General features: G+C 37.0%; 1 long non-coding RNA gene across 3 annotated transcripts in view; it reads left to right on the top strand.

Moving 5' to 3' along the window:
• The window catches only part of LOC139166884 (uncharacterized), an 83,262-nt gene that overhangs the window by 48,307 nt on the left and 22,513 nt on the right, over nt 1–12,442 (top strand). The window lies entirely within an intron of this gene.

Here is a 12,442-nt window from a genome sequence, read left to right as displayed (position 1 = left end):
GAGCATAGTAAAGATCCTATATTAAACATCTTGATATAAGATAATTTGTGACTTCCCATGTAGCTTTCTGTCTCTGCATTAAATCTGCATTTATTCTGAATCCATACAGTTCTATTTATGCTTCCGGGTTATTTGCATTGAGATAGGAAGGAAAACATGAATACGATAGCAAATCATCTTATTTTCTTTGTGATTGTTAGCTTTTGTCTTGTTTTGGAAGGAAATGGCAGATAGATTTAACACCTGCTCCAGGATTGTAATGGATAGAATGTATTGTATGAAATGGTGGAAAATGCATTGCTAGAGTCCTTAAGGGACTTATAACTTTAAAAACCTATTTATATTAGTCTCACTTTCCTTGCCTTTCTCCACCCTAAGCTCTTTTTAGAAAAAGAAACAGATAAAAAGAGCATGGCATAACTCTGCAATCCGTTGCAAATCAAATCAACTAGACAGAGAGTTCTCAATAACAGGCAGAAGTTGTTCAAGAGATAACTGGTTACTTGATAGACCATCATTCTTTACAAAAATGTCCTAGCTTTATCAACAATTAAGATGGTTCTATCTATCTATCTATCTATCTATCTATCTATCTATCTATCTATCTATCTATCTATCTATCATCTATCTATCTATCTATCTATCTTTCTTTCTTTCTTTCTTTCTTTCTTTCTATCTATCTATCTATCTATCTATCTATCTATCTATCTATCTATCTATCTATCTATCTATCTATCTATCTATCTACCTACCTACCTTACTATATATAACAATGAAATTCTGATAGCAATTGCCACCTTTAAAAATATTCATATTTATTAAAATGTGTTTGAAAAACTAATTCCCAAAACATGGTTAGCATTTATGTAAGGATAAACTGTTGCTGTTTTATTTGTTATGTGGATTTTGTTCTTAGTCATCAACTAAATGAAGTCACCATTAATAAAGTAAATATTAATCCTGTTAATATCCTCAGTGCTTTAATATGATGTGGTCTCATTGAGAATGTCATTTCTATTAGTACTAGCTATTTATACTAGACAGTACTAGCTATCTATACTAGACAGTATTGCTTAATGTAACAATTTGTTGACAGGTTGATTAAATTAAATCATTCTGAGTCTTTTTTTAAATTAACTCTAAAGTTAAAAATAATTTGCAAAGAAAATATACAGTTGCAGTAAGTTTAATAATGTGTGTAAAGATTTTTAGTTAAATTTTTTGATAATACACCCTTTGAGAATAGGCCTGTGAATAACTAGGTCTGTTTTAAAAATAATATATGAGATACTAGATATCTTTGAAAGAAACAGTGATTAAAGATTAAAATTTAAAATATATCCTGCATTTTCACTAGGCTTTCTGACCTATAGTTCATATTCTAAACTAATCTGTGTTTTCTATCACTAGAAAGTCCATAAACAATTTATGTATACACCAGTGGCTCGGATTAGTTCTTAGAACTGGAAGCACTGGCAGCAGGAGGCTCCGCTCACCCAACCAGGACACTTCTGTGCATGCGCATAAGCATCATGCACATGCACAAGTGCGCACATGAACTGCTAGCAAAAATGTTTACAAGCTACTACTAGTACACACACCATTAAATTATTCTGTAAAAAAAAGAAGGATTATATGAGTAGCATGCAGACTAAATATGTCATGCCCTACACCACAGTACTCCAGCTTGGCAAAAACATTATTCTTTGGTCACAACTCAGTACAAAAATTTGTTTAAGGAAAAGGAATCCAATTCAGATTACATTTTTTTCACATAGACAGAATGTATTCCACTTCTTCCTCTACCTTACTCTGCATAAAGCCAAACCACTAAAAAAAAGTATCTGCCTGTGCTCTGATTTTTTATATCAATAGAAGTGACTTCCTCTTGGGCTCAGTTTCTTTATGAGCCTTTATCCCCTCATAGATCTAAATCTTTTGAAAGTTTGGTTGAAACAAAATCAATGAATATAATCTCCAATTACTCTATTTATGAACACAGTCATGATGAACATATATTATAAAATGTAAGGCGCAAATAGTTTTAAAATGCATTCATATAATTCTGAGCCAATCATTTTCAGAGTAGAAATATACATTTAAAGCCAAAGCAGTTTGGAATAACGTTTCCCTTCACCAATACAGTGAACCCTCGAGTTTCGCGTCCTCAAGTATCGCGAAAGGGCTATTTCGCGAGTTTTCAACCCGGAAGTAAACTCCACCATCTGCGCATGCGTGCCCTTCCACGCATGCGTAGATGGTGGAGTTTCCCCGCCGGGCAGAGGCTTCCCTGGGTCTTCCCCCTTCCCCCAGAGGCTTCCCTGGGTGCCCGCTCGCTTGGGGACATCCCAGCTCCGCTCCCCAGCTGGGAAGCGGATCTAGGGAGTCCCCACCGCGCGCGCGTTGCTGGGGAAAGCGCGCGCGCTTGGGGACATCCCAGCTCCGCTCCCCAGCTGGGAAGCGGATCTAGGGAGTCCCCACCGCGCGCGCGTTGCTGGGGAAAGCGCGCGCGCTTGGGGACATCCCAGCTCCGCTCCCCAGCTGGGAAGCGGAGCTAGGGAGTCCCCAAGCGCGCGCGCACCTCAGGCGCGAGCAACGGGGTGGGCGGGCGAAGGGCGGGCGGCAGTGGAAGCAAAAACACCATCTGCGCACGCGCAGATGGTGTTTTTACTTCCGCACCGCTACTTCGCTAAAAATCGATCATCGCGTGGGGTCCTGGAACGGAACCCTCGCGATGATCGAGGGTTCACTGTATTTCCAGTTGCTATAATACAGGGGTGCTTAATTAGATGACAATAAAATACAATAATAAATACATCCACATACAAGAAATACATCCTTAGCTATATGTATTTATTGGAAATATATTGTTTTCAAATTCCTAATATGCTTTTCAATTTATTTTTCTATCTAAAGTGTGTGGAAATAAAGTGTGTGGAAAATGTTAGAAATTCACATGAATTTTGGCCAATGGCTTCTCATAAAGAGTGGTCTTTCTGGTAACATTGTACTTCTAACTAGAGCATATAAAACATTTGCTAGACCAATTCTCGATTACAGCCCATCTGTCTGGATCCCACCATACATATTGGACATTAATACAATTGAAACTGTCCAGAGATATTTCATGAGACAAGCACTACATTCTTGAGTTCGCAACAGAATACCTTATGAGACTTGAAATTTTGGGCCTTGAAAATTTAGAACTACGCTGCCTTTGATCTGACCTAAGTGTAGCACACAAAATTATATGCCACAATGTCCTACCTGTCAAGGACTACTTCAGCTTCAATCGCAACAATTCATGATTTCATAATAGATACAAACTTAATTATAAACTGCTCCAAACTTGATTGCAAAAAATTGACTTCAGGAACAATTCCAATGCCTGGAATATATTACTTGTCTCTGTAGTTTCTTCTCCAACCCCCTGAAACTTTAACCTTAAACTGTCTACCGTTGATCTCATCCCATTCCTAAGAAGGGCATGCATAAGTGTACTAGTGTGCCTACCATCCCTGTCCTAAAGTCCCCATGTACTCAAAACCATGGTTGTACCTTTATATATTCATATTAATGTTTATACTTGTTTATATCCATATACACGCTTGACAAAATAAATAAAATAAATAAAGAGTGGGTAAAATACTTTATTATGGCTCCAAATCAGGCACAAGCATGTGAAAAAGGAATTTGCCAGTTTTAAATGTTCACTTTTACTGGAACAAATCTTCAGAATCAAAAATAGACTTGAGCAGTTGGAACAGCTCTTTATTTGGAAACTCATCATTGACTTTTGGGAAATATAACTAGATTTTTAGGTTTTTTGGGGATAGGTTACTTTTCTCTCTGTGTAATCATATAGGGATTTATGAAAATGCCTCATGTTGCAGTATGCCGAGGCAGTTGTGTTTTTCTGAGTGTAGTCCTCTACAAATGCAATGCTTGAAGGTGGGACCCAGAGTACATTTATAAAAGGTTCAATTTAATGATAAAAAAGGACAAAATCTCTCCCGGAAAGAAGATTTCAATGCTGGATATTTGTAACAATTTCAAGCAAAGACATTTTTAAATAGTAAAATGGTTTTGGTCAATATAATATAAATAATAAAAAGATGAGAAGTGGATAAAATAACTGTACAATGGGACACATAAAGAATGTTTGTTTCTGAACACATTCCAGCAGTAAAATCCATTTCTTGCCCATAGGGTATGAGATATAAATTTTATTCCTTAAATTTTATTTTTATATGATTGGGAAAATGGTTTCTGTGAGATTTACTGTATTCACTGGGCATAAGGGCTGCAGTGCTTGAGGTAAGCTGAAAAATTAAAGATGGAATATTTGCTTAAATAAGTTGCTGAAGACCATTCCTTTATGTCTCAAAATTATGAACAGCATGACCATTTATGCCTTATATATGCAGGAATAAGACAAATAAAGTATTTTGCAAGGTTCTGTAAATATAGTAATCTTAGCTTTCTCTTTGCTAGAAAACTGATCATTGAAAAATTATCACCTTCTAAGTTTGCTGTTATTAATACTGTTTCTCTGAAGCAATAAATATTGAGAGTGATGTTGACAGACCATTGATTTAACTCAGTAAGATCAATCTGTGTATTTTTCAGCTAAGGCCATAGAATCATAAAACAATGCATCATGTGATATATCTGATAATTCAGTTGTATTTGGTCATTGAATGAAATACTGGGATTTGCACTTCAATAAAATGAGCAGAACTAAGACAAACAAGTTTGTGACACAAAGAAAACAACTACATTTCATGTGACTCAAATGTACACTAAATCTAAATACAATAAATAGAGTTTTGTTCTTCTAATGTGTTGAAGGACTCTAGAAGCTCCACCCAAGGTTTCAGAGGAATGGAAAATTGAGAAAGGAAGATAAAATTGCTAATCATATTGAAATGCATAATTGGTTGATGAGCTGAAGCAAAACACTCTATCCCCAAACATTGGCGCAGATTTTCTTCACTGAATAAGTTACTTTTTACATGTTGCTATCTAACCAGTGAAGGGCTACCAAAATTTTTACTACTACACTGTGGGTGTGGCTTATGCAGGATGCCCTGCATTTTCTTTCAACATCTTTCAGTGCAAATTGGATGCTCTGGGATGGAGCTCCATTTTCACTACCCCACTGCGTCCATCCTCCCTCCCTGTCCGGGCAGTAACCCACCCCTGTATCTAGCCCAGATTCTTTACTGAAGATATTTCTCAACAATGCTATCTAGTATCTTTAAACAAATATACTGGAATGGCATCGTTGAGGAAAGATATGTGTCCAAAGTTTCCTTCTCTTCATTACGAGATCCCATACTAAGCTATTACCTAGTGTGAACTAACAATCCCCACTGACTCCCAGCCTAAATTTATTCTCTGTAGTCTGTTTTATTTTCTGCAACAAAATATGGTTATCTGCAGCTATAATATTTTGCAGCCAGTATAAGCTTACTGTTCCTTTACAAGGTAATATAGCATTTGATTCACTAATCTTTTAAAAGTTCTACTTTTGCTATCTTCTTTAAAACCCTCAAATATCATGGCATGTATAATAGCTAGAAAAAACAAAGCATTTTTGTATATTGTGGCTTTTCAATTTTTTTTTTTTGGAATCTGCTTTGTTAAAATAATTTTGCCTATTATGTTCGTGGTTAAGACTCTCTTCCTGTGATATTTTTCTTTTTCTACACTGACAGGGCAAAAGCATTCATATGATTAAAATTCTCTGCTTTTGATGCTTTATGGCTCAATAAAATACCCACAGAGTATATTGTCTTATTTATTAAGTAAATGTAAACAGTGCTACCATGGTGAGCTGCAAAAGTAATTATATTGCTAGTCAGCAATCTAACAGTTTACTTCAGGCAATAAATCCTGATCAACAAACAGTAGATTTTTTTAAGTGCTAAATTGGATCTCATTTGGATCTGAATGTCCCTAACTCAGGATTCTCTTGGATTAGAAGAATATCACTTTCAAATTTTCATTTAAGAAAAGCTACAGTGACTTGTTTTCTCTTTTGGTTATGTTTATTGATATTTTTGAACATCTCCTTTGTATCGACCCGAGCTTCTTTAAACTGATCAACTGGGCAGAGAACATTACTTTCACGAGTTTAAGGCACTTGGAATTAGTCTAAAATAGTTATATAAAATGACACAATATTCCTCCCCTTCTCTCAGAAAATATTTATTTATTTTAAGTATTATAATAAAGACCAGAGTCATTTTGTTAATAAATTGGTCAATATAAACAAACAAACAAATAAATAAGGTCAGGTTCAAAAGATGTGTCAAAGTGAATGTAATGGAGATATTCTAATATGTTTTTCCCAAAATCACTTTTAGAGATGCAGAAAGCTTATCAGGAATCTAGACCCCTTTCTGGTATCCAGACTGTGGATTTATTTATTTATTTATTTATTTATTCATTCATTCATTCATTCATTCATTCATTCATTCATTCATTTGATTTTTATGCCGCCCTTCTCCTTAGACTCAGGGCGGCTTACAACATGTTACCAATAGCACTTTTAACAGAGATAGGCTATTGCCCCCACAATCCGGGTCCTCATTTTACCCACCTCGGAAGGATGGAAGGCTGAGTCAACCTTGAGCCGGTGATGAGATTTGAACCGCTGACCTTCAGATCTATAGTCAGCTTCAGTGGCCTGCAGTACAGCACTCTACCTGCTGCGACACACCGGCTCAGATTTCCTGTCTTAGAAACATAGAAGACTGATGGCGGAAAAAGACCTCATAGTCCATCTAGTCTGCCCTTATACTATTTCCTGTATTTTATCTTAGGCTGGTTATATGTTTATCCCAGGCATGTTTAAATTCAGTTACTGTGGATTTACCAACCACGTCTGCTGGAAGTTTGTTCCAAGTTTGTCTTCTGATATACTGATCCCCTTTCCCCCTTGATTGTAATAATGATATATATTTTATTACTATAACAATACATTTTTCTTCATTATAGAAAAAGACATGTTTGTAAAATTTTCGAAGATTTCTTTGATACATGTGAAAGACAACTATTTGTGTTTGTAATAATTAACACAAAATGAGATTTCTTTTTTTCTTTTCTTACAATAAAATACCAGTGTTTGTGGGAAAGTTTGATCACTATATTTATAGAGACTGTAGGTTGGGGAAAGTATAATTATTATTAATAAAGCATTTTACAACTGAAAAGGCAAAGTTCTGTGTTTTTTAAAAAAAGTAATTCAACTTACAAAAATTACATTTCTTTCACAATGTGTTCTTATCATAAAATATTATATGTACACACCCATCCCCACACTGGTGTGTGTGTGTGTATGTGTATGTGTGTGTGTACAGTATGTGTACAGATGTGTGTGTATGTATGTATGCATGCATGTATGTATGTATGTATGTACATACGTACGTACAGTGGTACCTCTACCTAAGAATGCCTCTACTTATGAAATTTTCTAGATAAGAACCAGGTGTTCAACATTTTTTTTTGCCTCTTCTCAAGAACCATTTTCCACTTACAACCCTGAGCCTCTGAAACTGTAACCAGAAAAGGCAGGGAGAAGTCTCTCTAGGAATCTCCTGGGAGGAAATGGCTGGAAAAGGCAGGGAGAAGCCTCTGTGGAGCCTCTCTAGGAATCTCCTGGGTGGAAACAGGGCCAGAAAAGGTGGGGAGAAGCCTCTCTGGGGCCTCTAGGAATTTCCTGGGAGGAAACAGGGCCTCCACCCTCCCTGTGGTTTCCCCAATCACATGCATTGTTTGCTTTTACACTGGTTCCTATGGGAAAAATTTGCTTCTTCTTACAAACTTTTCTACTTAAGAACCTGGTCATGGAACGAATTAAGTTTGTAAGTAGAGGTACCACTGTATGCATAGATATACAGATGTATATATGTGCAGATATAGATGAATAAAAGTAAAATAAATAATTTGAACAAATGTATGAACAGGACATTGGGATTGTATCTTGAAGATGGCTGTATGAGTACAAGGGGAAGCTGAAAAGTTTGCTGCATATCTAGAGCCATTTTGTCTGTATTAAATACAAAATTGTTACTACTAGTAATTTATATATTTCAATTTATTAACCATTCAATGGGCTGGCTGTATAAAGGGTGGCATTGTCATAATGAGAAAGGCAAAGGAAACCAATTTCAGGCATTCTTAAACACAATATTCAATGTTCGGAAACTTCAGATCGTGCAGAACGCGGCCACGAGAGCCATCATGGGGCTTCCTAGATTCACCCACCTTTCTGCAACACTCCGTGGCCTGCATTTGCTGCTGATCAGTTTCCGGTCACAATTCAAAGTGTTGGTTATGACCTTGAAAGACCTGCATGGCATTGGACCAGAGTACCTCCGGAACTGCCTGCTACCGCATGAATCCCAGCGACTGATAAGGTCCCACAGAGTTGGCCTTCTCCGGGTCCCGTCGACCAAACAATGTCATTTGGCGGGCCCCAGGGGAAGAGCCTTCTCAGTGGCAGCCTCGGCCCTCTGGAATCAACTCCCCCTGGAGATTAGAACTGCCCCCACACTCCTTGTCTTTCGTAAATTATTCAAGACCCATCTATACCACCAGGCATGGGGGAGTTGAGACACCTTTTCCCCAGGCTTTTTTATATTTATGTTTGGGTATGTATATGTTCTTTGCTTTTTAAAATATGATAGGGTTTTAATGCGCTTTTTAATATTAGATTTGTTTTAGCTGGAATGTTGTTTTTATTATTGTTGTGAGCCACCCTGAGTCTTCGGAGAGGGGCGGCATACAAATCTAATAAATTGAATTGAATTGAATTGAATATAGAAATGAAAGTGCATGTGGTAAAAATAGACAGGTGTTGGGAGAGGGCAGGAAGTTCTCAACCTGTCTTTAGGATATGGATATTGAAATAGGTTTTCATACATTCAGATATTTATGATAGAGAATGAGGGTCCCTAAAGCAGTGTTTTTCAACCAGTGTGCCGTGGCACACTAGTGTGCCGCGAGACATGGTCAGGTGTGCCGCGAAGAAGGAAGCTCAGGTTCCAGTCTCGCAACTTTTTGCTGAGAGAGAAAGAGAGAGTGTGAGAGAGAGAAAAAGAAAGCAAGAGAGAGAGAAAGGGAGAGGAAGGGAGAGAGGGAGAAATGAGCAAAAAGGGGAGGAAAAAAGAGAAATGAGAAAATGATTGAGACAGAGAATGAGAGGAAAGAGATATAAACAAAAGAGAGAGAGAAGTGACTCTTGATTTAAAGCATATGATAAAAAGCACCCAAAGAATAAGAGAGAGAAAACCCCCAGCCCTCACCTGTTTTTGGAAATGGTTCAAGAGTGTATATATATATACACACACACAAGGGGGGGAGAGGAGACAGGGATAAAAAAAGAGAGGAGAGTGTCTTAGGGTGTCATTTTGGTTGGTGGTGTGCCCCAGGATTTTGTAAATGTAAAACATGTGCCGCGGCTCAAAAAAGGTTGAAAATCACTGCCCTAAAGCATCCTTGAACATTTTAGTAGCTATATAAATGAAGGGGGAGAAAGTAACCTCTTCCTCTCTTTTAAATCAGTATTCCAATCTTCTAGGCTAAGCAAATTACTCATTACAGATACAGTTTGTTGCAGAGTAGCACAATTAATATGGCGTGGCTCAAGTGGAATGATGTTTATATACTATACAGTTGAAATGGAAATTTTATCTCAACCTCTTCACTGAGAATGACCCAGGGATGTCTGTACCGAATGCTCCTGGCACAGGAACTGGAGCATGGCCTTTCTATAGCATGAAGTCTCTTAGGAAGAAGCAATACAGTAATTTGAGAAACTCAAGCCCCATAAATCTCTGCATGGTGCTTTCCCTCAAGACCTTTGAAGGAAATAAAGTGTGAAAAAGTGGAGCTACTGACACGAGTATGCAATGTTCCCAGAAAAATGAGGCACTTCACCTTAGGAAATGAAAGAATCTTTTCTTTTCATGAAGAAAAGATAGAAAAATCTTTCAGGAAGCTGTAAAACTATGAGGGTTAACCATTCTAATAATACAGTAAGCTTGGTTTATGCATGAATAAAATGGAAGCAGATAAAATTGATTTCCTATTTTATAGAACACTATGTTACGCATGTGTGAAATCTAGTTCATTGTTTAACACACATTGTGCTAAATGGACAACACTTCTTTATCACATCAATGCTTTATTGTATCTAAAAACAAGATGTAGTTGCTTATTTAACTGTAGCAAAAGCTATTTCTGCATTATATTAAAAATATTAGAGATTGATACATATGAGAATGTGTTCTCTCTCTCTATGTATGTACAATCTCTGGTTAGAATACAAAAGTTACATTCCTTAAGCAACCTGTTTACAAAGTTTCACTTCAGCAGTAAGTACAATGTAATAAACAGTAGTAGCAATCCCCCAGCAAGATGATATACAAAAGCCCAAGATTGGAAAGGGACACAAGTGTGCAGATTGGCATTCTGCAGAAGTTCAGAAGTTGGCTCCTGTTGAGTGGGAAGTCAGACGATGAACATGGAAGGAAAGGGCTGGGGGGAAGGATGGTAAGCACAGAGAATAAGGAAAGTTGTCACCTGTTACTGGATAATTAAGAAACAACAAGAAAGTAGAAGAAGGAAAGGAAGTAAAGATCAGAATATTCGGTGAATGAAAATAATAAAGTAGTGGCTAAAGTATCAGAGATATCAGAATGGTTGCCTGAGGGTAAAATAGGTAACAAACTAGTACAAGAAATAAGCAGAAGCTAGAGAATCACAGCTAAGCATTAAAAAGTAGGAATTAGTGAAGTAAAATCTAATAAAAATCTAACAAACATACAAATCTAATAAATTCTTCTTCTTCTTCTTCTTCTTCTTCTTCTTCTTCTTCTTATTATTATTATTATTATTATTATTATTATTATTATTATCATCATCATAATCATAATCATAATCATAATCATAATCATCAATATGCAATATGCAATATGCAATATGCAATATGCAATATGCAATATGCAATATGCAATATGCAATAGAAATATGAGCCGGGGTGGCACATCAGGTAGAGTGCTGCTCTGCAGGATTGTAGATCTGTAGGTCAGCGGTTCAAATCTCATCACCGACTCAAGGTTGACTCAGCCTTCCATCCTTCTGAGGTGGGTAAAATTAGGAGCCAGATTGTGGGGGCAATATGCTGCCTCTGTTAAAAAGTGCTATTGCTAATATGTTGTAAGCCGCCCTGAGTCTAAGGAGAAGGGCGGCATAAAAATTGAATAAACAAACAAACAAACAAACAAACAAACAAACAAACAAACACATACATACATATTATCTAGGAAGAAAAGATTACAATGACCCAGAAACAACAGTATAGATCTCTAAAGTCCAGATCTATGCAGGAATCACAATCTGGAGTGAAATTTAGAAGCATGTAAATAGATGCTCACCAATAGACTACATTATCACCTTGGTGGAGCAGCACTATTGGCAAACATAAATCAAGGTCTGCCAAAGCACATCACAGGCATTCTAGAAATAGAGATCCGAAATATATTAAAGTACCAATTTAACCATTTTAATTTTTCCCATTCATTTTTCATTCTGTCCCTCCTTTTGCACACATTCTTTAATGATTCTGTTCCACTATGATATTGGTTTAACCTTTGTCCTGTAGCAAGTTGTCCTGCAGCAAGTTGGTTGTGGCAAGTCGGCCATGCCAAATTGGCTAAGATGAGCTGGCCATGGGGAATTGTCATAGGCCTTTGTTTTCCCAGGCCAAGGACAGCAATGCAAGCAGAGAATAGGAGATATGGATAAAAACTGTGGAAAGGTGAAGAACAAAATAATGGTTTATAAAGAGAGAAGTACGTAATGTACACTCATTTGCCTATGTGTGTGCTTCACAGTGGAATTTATCTAAAATCTGATACTGAAGGAAAATGCTGGCTCAGAGTAACTCATGCATGACCATGTTTTTTTTCACAACTGCAAAAATACCGATAACATCAACTATGGATGTCCCTATTAAAATTTGGACCCATCAACTCATAACAGGCATAAGGAAATCTGTGGAAGATAATTTCTCCTATAGTAGGCAAACTGAATCAGAAGCATCGTATAGCCTGTAATGTATAGCCATCTGAATTAACGTGTCCCCAATGCAATTGTTAATTTGCTTTGAAGGCATCTAATTTGGCAGCTGCCAATATATTGGAAGTTCCAAGGTGTACACCAGAGGGGGAGTAAAAAAGTCAATATCGTGTTCATAACCACATGAGCCAAACTCTGACCCCTGTGGTGATGGCTCACCCCACCACCACTGCAAACATCCTTTGAGTCTGTATGTGTATTTATATTAATTATTGGAATTTTTCAGCATTTTAAGAGGGAGTTTTGAATGGCTTAATCCTGATATTTATCAGAAGCAACCAAGTTTCAAAAT

Source organism: Erythrolamprus reginae, chromosome 4 (genome assembly GCF_031021105.1).
Source record: "Erythrolamprus reginae isolate rEryReg1 chromosome 4, rEryReg1.hap1, whole genome shotgun sequence".
In the NCBI taxonomy this organism is placed as follows: Eukaryota; Metazoa; Chordata; class Lepidosauria; order Squamata; family Dipsadidae; genus Erythrolamprus; species Erythrolamprus reginae.
Note: the sequence above shows the minus strand (reverse complement) of the source record. Positions and strands in the feature narration are given on the sequence as shown.